Source organism: Capricornis sumatraensis, chromosome 4 (assembly GCF_032405125.1).
Source record: "Capricornis sumatraensis isolate serow.1 chromosome 4, serow.2, whole genome shotgun sequence".
NCBI lineage: Eukaryota > Metazoa > Chordata > Mammalia > Artiodactyla > Bovidae > Capricornis > Capricornis sumatraensis.
The window spans coordinates 77,779,154-77,800,975 of record NC_091072.1 but is presented as its reverse complement, the minus strand read 5'-3'; the positions used below and the strand labels follow the sequence as shown (position 1 = coordinate 77,800,975).

Below are 21,822 nucleotides of genomic sequence, written 5' to 3'. Positions count from 1 at the left end.
CCAATACAGTATTGTAAAGTAAAAAATAAATAAAAGAAAAAAGATACAATCTGATAGAAAAATGAATAAGAGCAAATCAAGAGCAAATAACAGCAAACAAGAGGCTATCAGATGGCCAATAAATTTTTCTATTAAAAAAAAAAAGATAAAGAAGACAGAAACATGGATGCCTTGTGGCTGATTGACAAGCAGAGACTGTGGCAAGGAAGAAGCAGGTGTGCCAGACCTTAGGCTAAGAGAGCCTGGGTGATAGTCAATAAAGCTCCACTATTTTAATCCGTGATTCTTGGGACCAGCCCCTGTCATTGAAAAGTTTATCAGTTTTCTGTGGGCCTTTGGACTTGCATTAACTCTTTCCCCGCTCCCACGTACCAACTCTGCCCTCAGTCATAGAGCCCAGTCCTTCTCTGTTGGTGACTAAGTATGATCATCCTGAAGAAGGTTTAAGGCTGCTTCTTTTCCCATTGGAAGTGCCTTTCAGAGCTGAACAAAGAGCTGCAGCTGGTGTGTTAGCTGGCAGAAAGAAGCGTGGGAAATGTAAATTGCAAATTGAGTTTTTCTTGAAGGGACAGCTATCGGTTCGAATCTTCAGGTAATCAGTTATGATGCTGTCAAATAAAATCACTCACAATAGAGGCCATTTAACTATAGCAAATGAAGATTACCCCCATTCACTCCTAAAAACTCTGGCTGCGGCGTCAGGCAGATCTCCAGTGAGAAAAACTTTAAAAAAGATTTGACCTGAAATCAATGATGAAATCCTGGGCAGTAACTGTATAAAAAGGAAGCAATTATTGTCGTTCATTTAATACACCTATGAAGGTTAGCTGAATTCTTCATGCGGAGGTGGAAGAAGCCGCTTGAAAATTTTACTTTGCAATAGATTTTACCCTGAATGGCCCCAGTAGCACTGTCTGGGTATAACAAACTACCAAACACTTGTGAGTATTTTAACTTCAACCACCTGACTTAGTGGTAAAGAATCCCCCTGCCAATGCAGGAGACACAAGAGAAATAGGTGCGATCCCTGGATTGGGAAGGTCCCCTGGAGTAGGAAATGGCAACCCACTCCAATACTCTTGCCTGGAAAATTCCATAGACAGAGGAGCCTACAGTCCATGGGGTCACAATGAGTGCCGTGAGACTGAGTGACTGAGCACGCACGCACACATAAATTTATACAGTGAACTTTCTATAGGTCAAGTGGAAGCATTATGCATATTATAATAATAAATAAGAATGCAACCAGTCAGTCTTTGGAAGATTCAAAATAATGCAGTAGAACCTTCTATGCTAGTGCTAAGTGCTAAGTCACTTCAGTCGTGTCCGACTCTGTGTGACCCCATAGATGGCAGCCCATCAGGCTCCCCCGTCCCTGGGATTCTCCAGGCAAGAACACTGGAGTGGGTTGCCATTTCCTTCTCCAATGCATGCAAGTAAAAAGTGAAAGTGAAGTCGCTCAGTTGTGTCCGACTCTTAGCAACCCCATGGACTGCAGCCTACCAGGCTCCTCCATCCATGGGATTTTCCAGGCAAGAGTACTGGAGTGGGGGTGCCATTGCCTTCTCCAAGAACCTTCTATACATTTATATTTTTCAAGATATCTTCTTTAAGTTAGGTTAGATTTTTTTAATTTATAAAGACTAATTTTGAGTATGCTTCAACTGTACTCTGATATAGAAAGTCAAATTTAGGCATTACAAATTATTCACATTCATATATTATAATCTTTATAATTTCAGACACTGATTTATTTATTCTATTTGACAATAAAAACAACCTAAAATGAAATAACCTGGTATTACTTTGATGAAATATCCTATTAATCTTTCAACTTTGAAAATGAATGCCACAGGAAAATGCCAAACAATAGAAAATTTATGAGAGTAATGGAAGAAAATTTAAAGTACTCTCCTAAATGCTCAGAACTAGATTATGCCCTGCAACTGTCTGAGTTGAAACTTTAAATGAGGTATTGAGTTACAAGTGTGTTTGAGTTAACATCACTGGAGAAAAAGTAGAAAATTCTTTACCCTAGTTCCAGAGAATATACTGTGTATAGTTGTAAGTGAAAACAGACACGATTGCACTTTTTTCACATTAGTTGACACCCACAAAGTTGACAGCAATGCATATATAATTCCAAATAGTCCATTACTTAGACCCTGCACTGAAGAGCCATCTGTAGGATATTCCTGGTAGAGCTCAGTATGGGCATGTGACGTGTGCGGTGGTCACACAGGTTCCCACGCTTAGAAGGGTCTTGCACTTGGTTGGATTATTTGCTGTCACTGTCTTGAAATTATTAATATTTTTTCAACAAGAGGCACTGCAGTTTCATCTTGTAGCAGGCCCCACAAACTATCTTTTGACCCTCTTTCTTGGTGTGGAAACTGAACTGTGACTTGGGCCACACTCAATGTCCCCGGTTCCTTACATATTAAGGAAAATCGTTTTGACTGTGGTCAGTGTATACAGAGACCACTATTTCTGTCTTCAATCATTTTCCTTTCTTTTCTCCCTCTCCATTCTTGGGTTTTCTCTCCTTAATATTGACTATTGTTCATATATATATGTAGGTCTATTATTCCTCTCTGTCTGTGCTCTGTTCCATTGATCAATCCCTGTGCCAGACACTATGCTCTAACTACTCCCGCTGGATGATAAATCTTGACATAAGCCTGTGGAAGACCCCATCTTTTTCAGCCATGTCTTGGTGATTCTTGGTCCTTCGCTAGTCCATGTAAGTTTTGTCCTTTTCTGATTGAGTCATGGATGCATGACTTTCCCAGTTTCGGTGTGTGACAAAGTGCTCAAAATACTGTCAACCGGGGAAGCTCACTGAGCCTGGTGTCCAGGTTTGGGGACTGATCACCCCTGTAACTGACTTCAGTCTCTTGTCCCCATTTTCCAATGTAGTCACTCTCTACCCTAAATCATCCTTGTTAGACTATCCAGTTAGCGAAAGCTCCCAGGCAAATAAAGACATTCCCATCAAGCACGACAGTCCAGATGCTTAGAGATTATCTCCCAGAAGCTAAGGACAAAGCCCAGACCTCTTGGGGGCAAGTTTCCAGTCTTTATTGTTGTTGTTTTTATTCAGTTGCCCAGTCGTGTCCGACTTTTTGCGACCCCATGGACTGCAGCACGCCGGGCCTCCCTGTCCCTCACCATCTCCTAGAATTTTCTCAAGTTCATCTTCATTGCATCAGTGATGTCGTCCAGCTGTCTCATCTTCTAATGCCCTTTTCTCCTGCCCTCAATCTTTCCCATCATCAGTGACTTTTCCAATGGGTCATCTGTTCACATCAGATGACCAAAATGAGTTCTTCCAATGAGTGTTCGGGGTTGATTTCCATTAAGATTGACTGGTTTGACATCCTTGCTATCCAAGGGACTTTCAGGAGTCTTCTCCAGCTCCACAGTTCAAAAGCATCAATTCTTTTGCATTCTGCCTTCTTTAAGGTCCAGCTCTCACAACCATACATGACCACTGGAAGACCATAGCCTTGACTATACAGACCTTTGTTGGCAGAGTTATGTCTATGTTTTTCAGCACACTGTCTAGGTTTGTCATTGCTTTCCTGCCAAGAAGTAATTGCCTTCTGATTTCATGGCTGTAGTCACCATCCGCAGTGATTTTGGAGCCCAGGGAGAGGAAGTCTGTCTCTACTTCCACCTTCCCCCTTCTATTTGCCATGCAGTAATGGGGCTGGATGCCATGATCTTAGTTTTTTTCATATTTAGTCTTAAGCCAGCTCTTTCACTCTTCTCCTTCACCCTCATCAAGAGGCTATTTAGTTCCTCTTCACTTTCTCCCATTAGAGTGACATCATCCACATATCTGAGGTTGTTGATGTTTCTCCCCCCCATCTTGATTCCAGCTTGTAACTCATCCAGCCCTGCATTTCCCATGATGTGCTCAGCATACAGGTTAAACAAACAGGGTGAAAGCAGACAGCCCTGTCGTACTCCTTTCTCAATCTTTAACCAATCAGTTGTTCCATACAGCGTTCCATCTATTGCTTCTTGACCCACATACCAGTTTCTCAGGAGACGGGTAAGATGGTCTGGTATTCTCATCTCTTTAAAAGCTTTCCACAGTTTTTCATGATCCACACAGCCAAAGACTTTAGCATAGATGATGAAACAGAGATAGATGTTTTTCTGAAATTCCTTTGCTTTCTCTATAATCCAGTGAATGTTGTCAATTTGATCTCTAGTTCCTCTTCTTTTTCTAAACCCTGCTTGGACATCTGGAGGTTCTTGGTTCGAATAATGCTGAAGCCTTGCATGCAAGATTTTAAGCATGAACTTCCTAGCATGGGAGATGCTTTGCTACAGAGAAGCCATATGAAATAAATAATATAATTTTGTTTTCAGACATTAAATCAGCTTTGTATTCCTGGAATGAATTCAATCTAATCATAAATTATTTACATTTTTATAGATTAAGGAATTTAGTTTTATAAGATTTTGTTTAGAATTTTTATATCTATGTGTACGAGTGAAGTTAGACTAAATTTTCTATTTAGTATTGTTGTTGGGAAAGCAGGACTTTAACTCTACCCTCTCAGGGTCTCTGGCTGGACTTGAGAATTAAATTAAATGTAGGACAGATAAATAGGAGAAAAGCACACAGATTTATACATGTACATGGGAGCCTCCATAGGAAAATGAAGACCCAAAGAAGTGGCTATGCCTAAGTGTTCTATTCTAGACTAAACAAAGAGGAATCATTGTGGAAAAGTCACTAAAATATATAGAGAGACTAAAAGGGAGATAAGAGTGATTTTAACAAGGTTTGTGTGTATTTCTCCTCACCTTCACTCCTCATCTCTGTTGATAAGAATAATTCTTCTTGGTACAGGGAGGGAATTTTTACATGGGAATTTTTTTTAGCTCATGCTTTTATTTTTTTTCCCCAGGGTTTCCTTCTTATATTTGCTGTTTTTCAAATGTTTTCAGCTCAAAATAATCCTTAAGCCAAAATGGCATGTTTTGGGCTAGCATATTTTGCCTCCCTTCACTATCCTCATCTAGTTTTAGCATCAAGATTATGCTTCACACCAAGATGAATTGAGGAATATTCTCTCTCTTTATGAAATCTAAAACAGGTTTTTTATTGTGATTTCGTTTAATAAATATTTGGTAGAATTGTCTTTTCATATTTGTTAGGAGGGGTTAGGTTTTCTTAAAACTAAAAAAATATGAGTGTTGAATTTCATCTAATTCTTTTCTCTTACATCTGCTAGGATTATCACACTATTTTTTCTCTTTACAATGTCAGTACTGTATATTAATGTGTTCCTAACGTTGAACATTTAATGTCTTCTGGGTTTGTATGTTGCTAGATTTGATTCTCAAATATGTTTATAAAAATAACGTTCATATGTATGACAGGCCTATAAGTTTTATCTTTAATTACTAATGTTATTATCAGGGCTTCCCTGGTAGCTCAGCTGGTAAAGACTCTGCCTGCAATGCAGGAGACCCCAGTTCAATTCCTGGGTTGGGAAGATCTGCTGGAGAAGGGATAGGCTATTCACTCAGTATTCTTGGGTTTTCCTGGTGGCTTAGCTGGTAAATAATCCACCTGCAGTGTGGGAGACCTGGGTAAATATACAATGCTATTATCAAGATTATACTAAGTGTATAACATAAATAAATTTCCATCTTTTTCTATAACAGTTTATATAAAATAGAAATGATCTGTTCCTTAAAGGATTCCACTGTCCATGGAATTTCCCAGGCAAGAATCCCAGGCAGGAAGTGGTTTGCCATTTCCTACTCCAGGGAATCTTCTTGACCCAGGGATCAAAACTGCATCTCTTGCATCTTCTCCACTGGCAGGCAGATGTTTTACAGCTGTGCCATCTGGGAAGCCCAAAGAATTGGTGCAATTGGCTTATAAAACCTTCTGGTACTGATTTTTTTTTTTTTAGGAGGAATATATTGTCACCCTGCTTATTTAACTTATATGCAGGGTACATCATGTGAAATGTCAGGCTGGATGAAACACAAGCTGGAATCAAGATTGCCAGGCAAAATATCAATAACCTCAGATGTGCAGATGACACCACCCTTATGGCCAAAAACGAAGAAGAACTAAAGAGCCTCTTGATGAAAATGAAAGAGGAGAGTGAAAAAGTTGGCTTAAAACTTTAATTCAGAAAACTAAGATCATGGTATCCAGTCCCATCACTTCATGGCAAATAGATGGGGAAACAATGGAAACAGTGACTGACTTTATTTTGAGGGGTTCCAAAATCACTGCAGATGGTGACTGCAGCCATGAAATTAAAAGACACTTACTCCTTGGAAGAAAAGCTATGACCAATCTGGATAGCATATTAAAAAGCAGAGACGTTACTTTGCCAAAAAGGTTCATTTAGTCAAAGCTATAGTTTTTCCAGTAGTCACAAATGGATGTGAGAGTTGAACCATACAGAAAGTTGAGCACTGGAAAATTGATACTTTTGAACTGTGGTGTTGGAGACACTCTTGAGAGTCCCTTGGACTGCAAGGAGATCCAACCAGTCCAGCCTAAAGGAAATAAGTCCTGAATATTCATTGGAAGGACTAATGCTGAAGCTGAAACTCCAATCCTTTAGCCACTTGATGCGAAGAACTTACTTGTTGGAAAAGCCCCTGATGCTGGGAAAGATTGAAGACAGGAGGAGAAGGGGACAACAGAGGATGAGATGGTTGGATGCCATCACCAACTCAATGGAAATGAGTTTGAGTAAGCTCCAGGAGCTGGTGATGGACAGGAAAGCCTGGCGTGCTGCAGTCCGTGCTAAGAGTCGACACAACTGAGCAACTGAACTGACTGAAGTCTGATTACCAATCTCTCATTAATGTATATTGGCATTTTTGCATTTCAAAAATTTCTCTCTTGAGTCATATGTTGGTTATTTATATTTTTCTTAAAAATGCTTATTTCATCTATATTTTCAAAATTATTGCTTGCTTATTTCATTTTCCTATGATTTAAAATCCCTCATAGTGCCTACACAGGGCTTCCCTGTTGTCTCAGTGATAAAGAATCCTCCTGCCAATGCAGGAGACACAGGTTTGATTTCTGGTCAGGAAGGTCCCCATGGAGGAGGAAACAGCAACCCACTCCAGTATTCTTGCTGGGAAAATTCCATGGATAGAGGAGCCTGGCAGGCTACAATCTCTGGGGTTGTAAAGAGTCGAACATGACTGAGCCTACATGTGACATGACCTGAGAGCTTACACTTCTTCATATCTAGTATTGTTTACTTATACTTTCTCTTTCTTATCGCTGAAAATTGTCAGAATAGCCACTTTGGATTTATAGCTGATCATCTCTATGGGCTTTTAATTTCATTAATTTGTAAACTTATCATTACTCCCTTTATTTTACTGTCTTTGGGATTATTTGTGATTTTCTTCTAGATAACTGAGTTTTAACATTAGGCCATTCATTTTCTATTTTCTTATTTCTATTTTAGCTAGTCTGTTAATACCCCAATACTGCTTTGGCTACATTCCACAAATTTTGATGTATTTATCAATAACAAATGCAAATTCCCCGACTCAGTAGCCTACTGAGTATGTTTGAGTGTCAGCAAGGAGGGCAATTGGACAAGACACTGCTGGTAAGATGAGGGAGGAAATGGATCAGATCATGTGGCGACTTGTAGGCCACTGTAAGGACTTTGGTTGTGGTCATTCAGGGTGAGATGAAAAGGAATGGGAGGATTTGGGGCAGTGAAAAGACATGCTCTAAACCTAGATAGCATATTCAAAAGCAGAGACGTTACTTTGCCGACTAAAGTCTGTCTAGTCAAGGCTATGGTTTTTCCTGCGGTCATATATGGATGTGAGAGTTGGACTGTGAAGAAGGCTGAGCACCGAAGAATTGATGCTTTTGAACTGTGGTGTTGGAGAAGACTCTTGAGAGTCCCTTGGACTGCAAGGAGATCCAACCAGTCCATTCTGAAGGAGATCAGCCCCGGGATTTCTTTGGAGGGAATGATGCTGAAGCTGAAACTCCAGTACTTTGGCCACCTCATGCAAAGAGTTGACTCATTGGAAAAGATTTTGATGCTGGGAGGGATTGTGGGCAGGAGGAGAAGGGGACGACAGAGGATGAGATGGCTGGATGGCATCACTGACTCGATGGACGTGAATCTGAGTGAACTCTGGGAGTTGGTGATGGACAGGGAAGCCTGGCGTGCTGTGATGCATGGGGTCGCAAAGAGTCAGACACGACTGAGCGACTGAACTGAACTGAAATCACTTTAATAGGATTATTCTGGATGTATTAATTACATGTGTGAATTTTACAATAAAAAGATAGGGAAAATCTTGGCTCTGCCATTTTTCAAATAGACTCATAACAGTATTTCCAAAATCATCTATTCTGTATGTGCATAAATTAATAGGATAGCTTTTCATCCAAATGGGACAGTTCTGAATATGAAAGAGAACACTATTTGATATTTTAAAATTAATTTTATTGCAGTATACAATATAATACAATGTTGTTACAATGTTGTGATAATTTCTACTGTACAGAAAAGTGATTCAGCTATACATATATATCTCTATTCTTTTTCGTATTCTTTTCCATCATGGTTTATCACAGGATATTGAATATAGTTCCCTGTGCTGTACAGTAGGAACTTGCTGTTTATCCATCCTGTATATGAAAATAATAGTTTGCATCTGCTAACCTCAAATTTCCAGTTCTTCCCTTCCTCTCTCCTCTCCCCCTTGATAACCACAAATCTATTCTCTACATCCAGAAGGAAGACAGTATTAATAATTATGCCAGGAAAACAGGTGCCCATGAGGCCTGCACCTGGATGCATGTCCCTCTATCTATTGAGTACTTATCGTGACTTATGCACCAGCCCCTCTGCTAGGACACAGAGCCTCATCTGAGACGAAGAAAGGGCCCTTGAGGAAGACAAATCACCGCAATACAACGCGGTCAGGACTGTGGAGAAGAGCAGAGAGAACACAGCAGGCAGTCCCCTCTTTATGAAGAAAGATGTTTTTTAGGTAAGGCAGCAGCCCGTTTTCAGACTAAGTAACATCCTCCAGCCATTCCTTCTTCCTTTTCTCAAAGTATCCTGTTTGATTAGGACACCGTTTATTGATAAACACTTATGCTTCATCAGTTTTAAACTGTTTGTTGTTACAGCACTGTACTAATTTCCTAGGACAGTCATCATAACAAATTGCTACAAACTTAAGGGTTGAAAATAACAGAAACGTATTCTCTTGTCGTTCTGGAGACTGGAGTCCGAAATCAAGGTGTCAGTAGGGTTGGTGGCTTGGGTCCTGTAAGGAAAAAAATCACTCCATGCCTCTCTGCTACTTCCAGTGACTGCCAGCAATCCCTGGTGGTGCTTTGCTTGTACTTATCCCGTCTCTACCTCTTTCTTTACATCTCCCTCTTCTCTGCAGGTCTCCCTGTGTCCTCTCCTCTTCTTAAAGGGATTCTAGTTATAGGATTCAAGGTCCAGCTTAAACCCAAGAGGATTTCATCTTCAGATCTTTAACTAATTAATCTACAAATTTCCCGAAAGGTCACACTCTGAGGTTCTGGATGAACGTGAATTTTTAGGGGACAGTATCCAGTCCACTACACTTGCCTAAAATACCAAAAAAAGAAAGAAAGAAAGAAAGAAAAGGTGTAATTCTAAAGTACAAAGTAAAAAAAACAACTTTCCTAAATGATACTTTCAAATTTCTTGGTACTTTGTCCTGGATCTGAGTGTATCTGAAATGGAAAAAAAAAAAAAAAACACTCAGAAAAAGTAGATGGCTCAGAGGCTAAAGGTCACAGAAAGGAATGTTAACAGCTATAGATGGTGGCTTCCGAGAGGACAATTACTTACTGGACCACCCACTAAATCTGCTGCATAGCTTAAAGTAAAAATGTAAGTAAGAATGACACTGTCGCCCTGAAGCGTTGAAAAACGCTTACCCGATATTTATTCAATATTGGGTTTCTGCTGAAGCTACAAACTTGAATAATGTGTTCGATGCATCATAGAAAGTAGATTAGCACCAATCAGCATCTCTCTCAAGTTGCCTCCCAATCCTTCCAGTATGATTTAGAATAATTTCTTGACATGGTTTAACCTGAATCAGTGCTTGAGAAGTGAGCAGTTATATTTTAATATATTTAGTAATATACTTAAAGATATAAAAACTTCCTGGATTATTGCCCTTTTTCAGCATACTTCTTTGGAAACGTTTTTCTTTAATTTTATGAGAAGTCCTTCTAGAAGAGGAAGTAAATTAAGAGCAGACAAGGAACAATGTGTGCACGTTGCAAAATGACAGCAGAGAGAAACATTTTTAAAACTTTTAATCACAAGCGCTTCCAACCAAAGAACCACCAAAGCAGAAAGCAGATGGGCATCCACTGGGGATGCTCTGGTATTGGAGACTCCTGGGATCCCTTCCATCTCTAAGATCCATAGTGTTCCTGAGCTGTGGAGAAGTGAACACGGATGAGAATGCCAGCGTGCCCAAGTGAAAGAGACAGACAACTGACTTAGCAACCTGGAGGAAAATGCTTTCGGATCCTCTTGGAAATCCACACTCCAGGCCAAGAAGTGGGCCAGGTAACAATAAAGCAGAGTAATGCAATAGAAATATACCAAATTTCCAGGCAGGTAGATCTGAATCTGGGCGTGTCTCATTCCTTCATAGACGTTCATTAAAAGTCAAATGAGATTAAATATGCAAATTATCTGAATAATAAGGTGCGTGACAAATGGTAGCTGATGTTATTCAAAACTAGGAAACAGAAAAGCAGAGACGTCACTTCACTGACAAATGTTCGTATTGCCAAAGCTATGGTTTTTCAGTCGCCATGTACGGATGTGAGAGTTGGACCATAAAGAAGGCTGAGTGCCAAAGAATTGATGCTTTTGAACTGTGGTGCTGGAATATACTGTTGAGAGTCCCTTGGACTGCAAGGAGATCAACCCAGTCAATCCAAAGGGAATCAACCCTGAATGTTCTTGGAAGAACTGATGCTGAAGCTGAACCTCCACTACTTTGGCCACCTAATGACAAGGGCTGACTCACAGAAGAGATCCTGATGCTGGGAAAGATCGAAGGCAAAAGAAGGGGGTGGGCCGCAGAGGGTGAGATGGTTAGATAGCATGACCACCTTGATGGACATGAATTTGAACTCCAGGAGATAGTGGAAGACAAAGGAGCCTGGCATACTGAAGTCCATGGGGTCACAAAGAGTCAGACATGATTTAGTACCTGAGCAACAACAACAGAAACAGAAAGGAAATTGTTGCATAAATGGCCAAAATTCTAATCATCAATTAAAACTATTTACATAGGATTTTAATCTTTTAATACTTATGATGGTATTTTTTCTCTTATCATACAGATGAACTATATTAACATAAATGATTACTGTACATGGGAGTTATTTACACATATCAGCATGACAGTACCTCTCAAATGCTGTACTGAACATGAAAATATGTGTTGCTGATTTGGGTACCAAGAAATCGGGTCATCACTGATCTTTCCTGCTCCATGACACTATCTAAACAAGAAAATATTTCACATGCCCTTGTGTGTTAAAGGGAATACTTTTTTTCTTTCATTGGAAGAATGAAATACTTAGAAAAATACTTTTAAAAATTACCAGGACTCTCCCATTAGTACTGCATACAGGTAGGTCAAAAATCAGCTTCCTTGTTGTAAGGCAAACAACAACACGAAACTCACGTCTGATTGTCGAGTAATTCAGCTAACTTAGACATTTTGAAAATAGCAGAACATTCAGTAACTTGAATAGGGTTGGTTTTCATATATTCATGTGAGTAGGAAACCAGCCTCCATGGATCTCAGGCCAGCTCCAGGGCCTCTCAACCACTCTGCATATCTTGCAAATAGAGGCAATGATGGGCTTTGGTGGCAGACTATCTGTTCAAAGATACCTGTGCAGAGAACAGCCTTGACAGAGTTTCTCATGGGAGCAAAGGACAGGCAAATCTGCTGCCCAGTATGATGAATACAAGGCCTCTCTCTGGAGCAAAGAATTGTTATGTTTACTGCCCATTCTAGAAGATTCAGGTCAGAGTTCTTCTCCTGGGACACAATCTGCTGGATTCACAGGTATCATCTGGTCTTGTTCTATCACCCTTTGGAAGCTGGAGCTTAGGGAGCTGGTGCAAAAAATGCTGAGTCTGGCAACACAGTTTTGCTATGAATAATGAACTGTCCTTTGTCTCTGACCCAGGAGGTTTGGGTTTTCTACCAGCATCCATTAAACTTCAGCAGGTGAACTAGTTAGCTTGCCAGTAGGCAAAACCTGAGCGCTTTCTCCATGCTTGCCACAAATCTGAAACATTTGTATGATCACTAACAGAAGGAACCAAGGGAGGCACAAAGTCCTATTAAAGTGCATGGGGACCTGGGGAAGCTCTTTCATCTATTTTGCTAAGTTCACATTGAGAGAAACATCTCCACTTTTTTTCTCTCGAGAATGCTGAAGGCCCTGGAAGACAGCCAGGAAGAAAGCGAATTTTATTGTGAAGGGGGAAGCTTTGTTATAAAGAGTTCTGCACTTGGCACTGGGAATTTTAGGTCCTTGGATTCAAATTCTAGCTCTGCCAGTAGAGACTCAGACAAGTCAGTGAGGCACAGCAGCTTTGCCCTTAACATTCTTGTGAGAGTTCTAAGTCTGTAACGATCTACTCTGAAAGCTGTCATGATTCCCCTAAAAGAAATTTCAGCTACATAATTTCAACTTCATGGAAGGCTATGCCTCAATTAATATCATCCCTGAGTTCTTAGGGCTTCCTAGGTGGCTCAGTGGTAAAGAATCCACTTGCCAATGTAGGAGACACAGGTTTGATCCCTGGGTTGGGAAGATCCCCTGGAGGGAGGAAGTGGTGACCCACTCTAGCGTTCTTGCCTGGGAAATTCCATAGAGAGAGAAGTCTGGTGGGCTACAGTCCATGGGGTTGCAAAAAGTCAGACACTGCCTTAGCATGGGTGAGCATGCACACACGAAGTTGAGTGTCTGCCTTGCATTTCAGACTTTCCTCCTTACAAACTGAATTACTAGGAATCCTTCTGATAATCTGAAAATAATCCATGCCTTCAGTATGAAGCCATGTACAGAGTTAGGTGCAAAACTGCCCCAGCAATCTAGCCCCACTTATGGGATTTGGGGAAAAGCCATCATTTTTGAAGGGTAGCATAGTTCGGTGGTTAAGAGTACACATTCTAAAACCAAACTATTCTTCCCCTTTCTAGCTGAACAACTTTAACTTAAATACCTAACCTCTTTTTGCTAGTTTCCTCATGCATAAAGTGGAGATAATTATCATACCTACCTCACATGAAGCAATAAGAACAGGGCTTGATACAAAGTAATTGCCAAACCAGTGTTAATTATTTTCATGAGATCATGTTCCAGGAGATAATTTATCCTAAAATGTTTGGGGAAACAAAGGCACACATCAATGTTTGTCCCATCGCAGACCATTGATCCACTGATCTATTTCTCCAAAGCTGATTAACCTAAGGAAGAAATAAACACTTTCTGCAGCCCTATCTGTTGAGCAGGGAATGGGTGAGACCCTACTGTGACTCACTTTCTAAGCCATTTTGCAGCACCTGATGCGAAGAACTGACTCATTGGAAAAGACCCTGATGCTAGGAAAGACTGAAGGCAGGAGGAGAAGGGGAAGACAGAGGATAAGATGGTTGGATAGCATCACAGACTCCACGACACGAGTTTGAGCGAGATCTGGGAGTTGATGATGGACAGGGAAGCCTGGCACGCTACAGTCCATGGGGTCACAGAGTCAGACACGACTGAGCGGCTGAACTGAAATGAACTGGAGGACGAGGGGATCTTGCAGAGTACCGAGAACAAAAGTCTTTTACTAAGCTTTAGGTAGAACAAGAGCATTTCCTTTTCCATGTAAAACGTATTCACTGAGGTTTTCATGGAGAAGGAAATGGCAACCCACTCCAGTACTCTTGCCTGGAAAATCCCACGGAATATTTTTTCAGAGCAGCAGAGCGGGGCTGCCGCCCTCTGGCGGTGCTGTCGAGCATTACGCCTTAGGGTCACAATGCTGCTGCTGCTACTGCTAAGTCGCTTCAGTCGTGTCCGACTCTGTGCGACCCCATAGACGGCAGCCCACCAGGCTCCCCGGTCCCTGGGGTTCTCCAGGCAAGAGCACGGGAGTGGGTTGCCATTTCCTTCTCCAATACGGAGCATTAAAACCCTAATAGTGGTACTGACGTGGCAGTTTGCCAAGCTCTTTCACGTGTTTCTCACTTGAGCCTCGCAGCTGTGAGGGCATCAAGTAGAAGGAGCAGGTGACTTGAAGTCAGAATTCAATTGTTTGGTTAATTCACCAAAAATGTACTAAGTACTCACTATGTGCACTGCCCAGCTCTCCCAGTGACCTCAGCTCTTTGACTTTTACCAGTTAAGCTTCATCAAAAGCAAGCTGGTTATTGTTTCTACACTTTCTGTTGTTGAGAGGGAAGAAGGGTTGGGTGATATAAGCACAGGTGGGCCAGGAGTTTTCTGTAGCATATGGTTGTGATGCATTCCTGCTGGACTTTATATTAGCAGTCTGCGTGGATAAAGATGCATTAAGAAGTGAAAGTGTTAGTTGCTCAGTCCTGTCCAAATCTTTGCAACCCCATGGACTGTAATCTGCCAGGCTCCTCTGTCCATGGGATTCTCCAGGCAAGAATACTGGAGTGGGTTGCCATTTCCTTCTCCAGGGGATCTTCCCAACCCAGGAATTGAACTCACGTCTCCCACACTGCAGGCAGAATCTTTACCGACTGAGCTATAAGGGACTGCTTATAAGTAAATAAACATACAGACTTGGCTCTAAAATGAAAGCGAGAGCCACATACATCTTGATAAAACCTAGAATCACTCGTGGAGTGTATTGATCATATTGATTTTTAAAAAACAAACAGTGCTTTTCATTCCTTTGTCAATAGTTGAGAAAATTTTAAAATCATTCACGTGTTCTCTGCCTGAGTTTTGGAACTCCTGCAGACAGTTTTCCGACTTGACTACATCCTCTGTGTAAGTCATAGGATTGGTAATACTGAGGAATATCCATTCACGGGTATTCAGATAATTTAACAAACTTTAAATGTGTGCATGAAATGATTTCATGTGTACCCTTAAATACTGTTATTATTAAACAAGAGGAGATGAAAAATTAACCAATATATGGAATTTTTTAAAAAGCAACAAAACAAGGCAAGGAGGAAACAATACAGCAGTCAGGCTGAAGAGTGATATTAAGTAATTAGAAAACTGAATTAATAGATCCAATAAGGGACTTCTGAATAACAAAATAAAATGGAAAAACTCCTAGAATTTACCAGTCATCTTAGAATGTAAGCTCCATTAGAGTACAGCTCCTAACATATAATGGGCAAATAACAAACACTGTTTAAATGAATGAATAGATTAAGAAAATAGGAGGGGTGGGGGGACTTCCCTGCTAGTCCAGTGGCTAAGACTCTGCTCTCCCAATGCAGAGGGCCCAGGTTTAATTCCTGGTCAGGGAACTAGAGCCCACACATCACAACTGAGAGTTCACATGCTGAAGCTAAAGATCCTGCATGTTGCAATGAAGATCAAAGATGTGTGTCGCAACTAAGACCTGACACAGCCAAATAAATAAATTAAAAAAAAAAATAGGAGATTGGAAAACTATTTGGCTTTTTTTTCTTTTGGAGTGTGTGTATGTGACAACTGATATTTGTTTATTCTTTGCACGAATAGGGGAGAGAGAGTGGGACCCTGAAGAACACTTAAGGGCCAAAGTTAACAGTGGCATGCATCACTCCTGCCCTTAGTCCAGGGACCAGAACTGTTATCTGACTCCTCCCAGAAGCAGTGAGAGCTGGGAAAAGCAGCCTCCCAGGGCCCCAGAGAGAAAACGCAATGATTTGGTTTCTCTGCGACAGACAAGGCCTGGAGAGTATCTTCTCTCCCTCTCAGCTCTAAACATGGTCTATCTGGCTGGTGGGCCTTTACACTTGATGTTGTTTGCATCTTTTCATAGCTTTCTAGGAGAAGAGAAACCTTGTCTTAAACGTCTTGTCATAAACAACACCCAGCCTGGGGTCCTGTGTGCTCAGGAGTTCCTTACTTCTACAGAGTGCGTTTCAGTTGAGAGAAGTGTCTTCACAGATTTATGTCATTGTTGGTTGCTAAAGTGGAGGGCCACTATTTCTGACTTTATGATATACAAGTGTTTGGATGAGATACAGAAGGTTGAGCAAAGCAAATGTTTCCATTCCATCCAGTTCAGCCAGGCCCGTGTAGATAGACCCTCTCTCTTTCACTCCTAAAATAAACTCTGCTGGGTCATGCTGCATTTTTCTTTTATTACTGCTGGCATTATATTTAAATGTTTTCATCCATATTCATAAGTGAGATGCTGGGGTGTGTGTGTGTGTGTGTGTGTGTGTGTGTGTGTGTGCATGCTATCTTTTCTACATTTTGTATCAGGTGATGCTTGTTGGAAATGAGTGACCATCACACAGGTGTCCCCATCTCTGAGATTCTGCTTGGAGCAGAGCTGTCAGGAGAGCTGCCTGACCCAAATTGGATTGTGACATGAGAGAGAAACTTTTATTCGGCAAAATCACAGAAATGTGAGGATTCTTATTACAGCAGCAAGTATTTCTCTTCCTGACTCATACATCCTTCTCATCTCAGGTCCTGTCATTAGCCTAGGTGACTACATAGATGACCTCCAAGCCTTAGCCTCTCAGTTCTTAACGGTCACAACCCCATTTCCTCAGCTACCATTTGGCTACAATCCTAGAGCCTGTCATCCCCTGGAGTTGCTATTCCTCGACAATTAACAAATTCTAACAGACACTCCCTCCCGCAGGTTCCTTTCCTCACTGCAGCCATTGTTTCTTGCCTCAACACCCTTAAGAGTTTCTCCACTCTTTTGCCTAACCCGTCTGCACTTCTTTCCCTTCCATGGGAATTAGTCTGCTACGGCAGTCATTACAAAAGCCATAGACTGGGTGTTTTAAACAACAGAAACTTATTTTCTCACAGTTCTGAAGGCTGGAAGTCCATGATCGAGGTTTTGGCTGATTTAGTTTCAGGAGAGAGCTCTCTTCCTGGCTTGTGGATGCCTGCCTTCTCATCCATCCTCACATGAAAGGACAAGGACTTTCCTTGTTGTTTGTGCCTGAGAGACAGCTCTCTGGTGTCTCTTTTTATAAGGACACTAATCCGATCAGATAAGGATTATCTTATGGCCTATTGTTGTTCAATCGCTCAGTGATGTCTGACTCTTGGTGACCCCATGGACTACAGCATGCCAGGCTTCCCTGTCCTTCACTATCTTCTGGAGTTTCCACAAATGCATGCCCATTGAGTTGATGATGCCATCCAACCAGCTCATCCTCTGTTGTCCCCCTCTCCTCCTGCCCTCAATCTTTCCCAGCATCAGGGTCTTTTCCAGTGAGTCAGCTCTTCACATCAGGTGGGCAGAGTACTGGAGCTTCAGCTTCAGCATCAGTCCTTCCAGTGAATATTCAGGGTTGATTTCCTTTAGGATTGACTGGTTTGATCTCCTTGCTGTCCAAGGGACTCTCAAGTCTTCTCTAATTCTTCAGCACTCGGCCTTCTTTATGGTCCAGTTCTCACATCCATACATGACTACTGAAAAAACCGTAGCTTTGACAATGAACCTTTGTCGGCAAAGTGCTGTCTGCTTTTTAATACACTGTCTATCATGGCTTTTCTTCCAAGGAGGAAGCGTCTTACGGCCTCATCACATCTTAATCACATCATCAGAGATTCTGTTCCCAAATACAGCCTCATGGGCATTAGGGCTTCAGCATATGAATCTGGGGGGAGAGAGCACAAGCATTCAGGCCACAACACCATCTTGTTACCAATAGTTGCTAAGTGAATAGTCATCCACTCCCAGGCTAATGAGCACCAGTGAACTCCCTTAACCACTGGTCCTCCCATCCCACCAATGTGGAGAAACTAAAGATGGGTCCACTCTCTCTGCTCTACACCTACCCTGCTGGGTCCTGCTGGGGAAGAAGTACACAAATGTATAGACATATTGTTTTCTTCCATTTGAAAAATCTCTACATTTCCCTAGTTATATCTTTATCTTATTTTCCATGTAGGGGTCCAAAATATGCCACTTTTCATAAAAATTATCTTGAGCTAAAGGTATTTGAGAATCAACAGATTCAGGAAGAGATATTTTTCTGAACTCTGCTTATCTGCCTGAAAGCAGAGCCTCCCAAAAGAACTCAGTTGTCATAAATCCCTTTCCTTCAGACAAGACTGACTCTTGGCACTGGAGAAGAGAAATTGGTACCAAGATAAGAGATCATCTAAGCAGACATTGTCATAAGACTATTATATCTGCCATCTAGTCACCAAAGGGCCCGTTTACCATCCCCAAAAGTCTTCCCTTCTCCAGCTCCCCTTCTCCTATAAGATAGTATGTAAGCTCCAAATTCTTATCACCTTCCTGAGTCACTTATTTTTTTCCTGTGAACTTCTGTGTGTGTGTGAATAAAAATCTGTCTTTTCTCTTGCTATTATGTCTTTTGTCAGTTTAATTCATAAGAATCAGTGAACGAACCTAAGAGGGTAGAGGAAGATTTTCCCCACTTACAATCCCAAGGAATATTTCAAATCTTCTCAACTCTAAGTTCTTCCCCAATCTGCCAACTTTCCTGTTTCACTTAGAAACTGAGATCTTCAGGAAAAGATTTCCTCAACTTCCTACCCAGTCCTCCAAATCTTTTCTTTTTTTTTCTTTTCTCTCTTCTTTGAAGAGACAGCCCATCTGTGAGCACCGTGCATTCACTGCCCACCTCCCTCTCTCCTTTCCTTTTTCCTTCCTTTCCTTCCTTCCTTCCGTCTCATACCTTTGCTTTGCTGTTTATGCCCTGTCTTAACTAGGTATCCATTCTCTCCTCTTCTGTTTTCTCCATTCCGGCATTTCAATGTACCCACATCTTTTGAATTTCTTGATCCAAGCCTCTTGGTTCTGCGTTCTCTCTGCATAGCTCAGGCTTGATCTTTTGTTCTCCTTCTCTTGCATCCAAACTTCTTGAAAGAGACGTCTGCACTTCCTTACTTCTTATGTATTCCTCAGCCTTCCTCCTCCACTTAACTACTTCTGCCAAGGTCACCTGTTTATAATCCAGTGAACATTCACGGGCTTTCTCTTCCTTGATCTCTCTGATGTGTTTGGCTCTGCTGCAAACCTCTCCTTTTCCTCACTTAGCCTCAGTGATACCATCCTTTTCTGCTTTGGTTCCTGCCTCTTTAGGCTCCTGTCTTTCCTGGCTCCTGTTCTTTCAGCAACTCAGATATTGTTGTCTCCTCTGCTCCATCAACCTCTCTTCTCTTGCTAGATATTCTCTGATTTGTTTTTCCACTCCCACGGCTTGAACTACTAACTAAATGTGGGCTCATCACCAAAATCGAAATCTCTGGCTCAGTTCTTCCTTCTGAGCTCCAAGCATCTTCATTCATCTTTGCACCAGACGTTTCTGCTGTGATGGCCTAAGGGCTACTTATATTCAACATGTCCAAAACAAAACTCATCTTCTTCTCCCTCAAATATATCCTCCATTTTGGAGATTGGCACCATCCTTTACTGTACCACCCACGCTATAAATCAGAAAATCACTCTGATGCTCTCTTCAATCTTCCTTCATTTAATCAGGTATCAATCTTATCAATCCTAGCATCTTAAAGTCTCCCAATTATATCCCCTTCTCCATCTCCATCACCGTATCATAATTCAATCTTTATCATCTCCTCCTTGGGTTTTTCTTATAGTACCCTAACTAATCAGTTACTCCTTCCTCACTGCCATCAGAAAGCTCTTTCTAAATCATTCAGGGGAAGAAAAATTGTCTTTACCTATCTTCAGTTCAGTTCAGTTCAGTCACTCAGTCGTGTCCGACTATTTGCAACCCCATGATTTGCAGCACGCCAGGCTTCCCTGTCCATTCCCAACTCCCGGAGATCACTCAAACTCACGTCCATCGAGTTGGTGATGCCATCCAGCCATCTCATCCTCTGTCGTCCCCTTCTCCTTCTGCCCTCAATCCCTCCCAGCATCAGAGTCTTTTCCAATGAGTCAACTCTTCGCATGAGGTGGCCAAAGTATTGGAGTTTCAGCTTTAGCGTCAGTCCTTCCAAAGAACATCCAGGACTGATCTCCTTTAGAATGGATTGGTTGGTTCTCCTTGCTGTCCAAGGGACCCTCGAGAGTCTTCTCCAACAACGCAGTTCAAAAGCATCAATTCTTTGGGGCTCAGCATTCTTCACAGTCCAACTTTCACATCCATACATGACCACTGGAAAAACCATAGCCTTGACTAGACGGACATTTGTTGGCAAAGTAATGTCTCTGCTTTTTAATATGCTATCTAGGTTGGTCATAACTTTCCTTCCAAGGAGTAAGCATCTTTTAATTTCATGGCTGCAATCACCATCTGCAGTGAGTTTGGAGCCCCCAAAAATAAAGTCAGCCACTGTTTCCACTGTTTCCCCATCTATTTCCCATGAAGTAATGGCACGAGATGCTATGATCTTCGTTTTCTGAATGTTGAGCTTTAAGCCAACTTTTTCACTCTCCTCTTTCACTTTCATCAAGAGACTTTTTAGTTCCTCTTCACTTTCTGCCATAAGGGTGGTGTCATCTGCATGTCTGAGGTTATTGATATTTGCCTGGCAGTCTTGATTCCAGCTTGTGCTTCTTCCAGCCCAGCGTTTCTCATGATGTCCTCTGCATAGAAGTTAAATAAACAGGGTGACACTATACAGCCTTGACGTACTCCTTTTCCTATTTGGAACCAGTCTGTTATTCCATGTCCAATTCTAACTGTTGCTTCCAGGCCTTGCATACAGGTTTCTCAAGAGGCAGGTCAAGTGGTCTGGTATTCCCATCTCTTTCAGAATTTTCCACAGTTTATTGTGATCCACACAGTCAAAGACTTTGGCATAGTCAATAAAGCAGAAATAGATGTTTTTCTGGAACTCTCTTGCTTTTTCCATGATCCAGCGGATGTTGGCCATTTGATCTCTGGCTCCTCTGCCTTTTCTAAAACCAGCTTGAACATCTGGAAGTTCATGGTTCATGTATTGCTGAAGCCTGACTTGGAGAATTTTGAGCATTATTTTACTAGCGTGTGAGATGAGTGCAATTGTGCAGTAGTCTAAGCATTCTTTGGCATTGCCTTTCTTTGGGATTGGAATGAAAACTCACCTTTTCCATTCCTGTGGCCACTGCTGAGTTTTCCAAATTTGCTGACATATTGAGTGCAGCACTTTCACAGCATCATTTTTCAGGATTTGAAACAGCTCAACTGGAATTCCATCACCTCCACTAGCTTTGTTCATAGTGATGCTTTCTAAGGCCCAGTTGACTTCACTTTCCACGATGTCTGGCTCTAGGTGAGTGATCACACCATCATGATTATCTGGGTCGTGAGATCTTTTTTGTATAGTTCTTCTGTGTATTCTTGCCACCTCTTCTTAATATCTTCTGCTTCTGTTATCTTAGGTTCATATACTGCAAGTTAGACTAATAAAAGCAGATTAATAAGAGAAAAACAGAAGTGTATCAGCATGTACATCAGGCATATACATGGGAATTCTCAGTGATGAGTAACTCAAGGGGTTGGTTAGAATTTGGGCTTATATCACTTCTTAACAGAAGAACTGTATATTTTTAGTGAAGTCACCAAACAAAGAAAAAGGACTTTGAGAACTATGGG

The 21,822-nt window shown here is 41.4% G+C and overlaps 1 non-coding gene across 1 annotated transcript; it reads left to right on the top strand.

The window, feature by feature from the left end:
- Nucleotides 1-15,518: 15,518 nt before the first annotated feature.
- On the top strand, nt 15,519-15,591 carry TRNAG-CCC (transfer RNA glycine (anticodon CCC)). The gene has a single exon. It is a non-coding gene; the product is annotated as a tRNA-Gly (tRNA).
- Nucleotides 15,592-21,822: the final 6,231 nt, after the last annotated feature.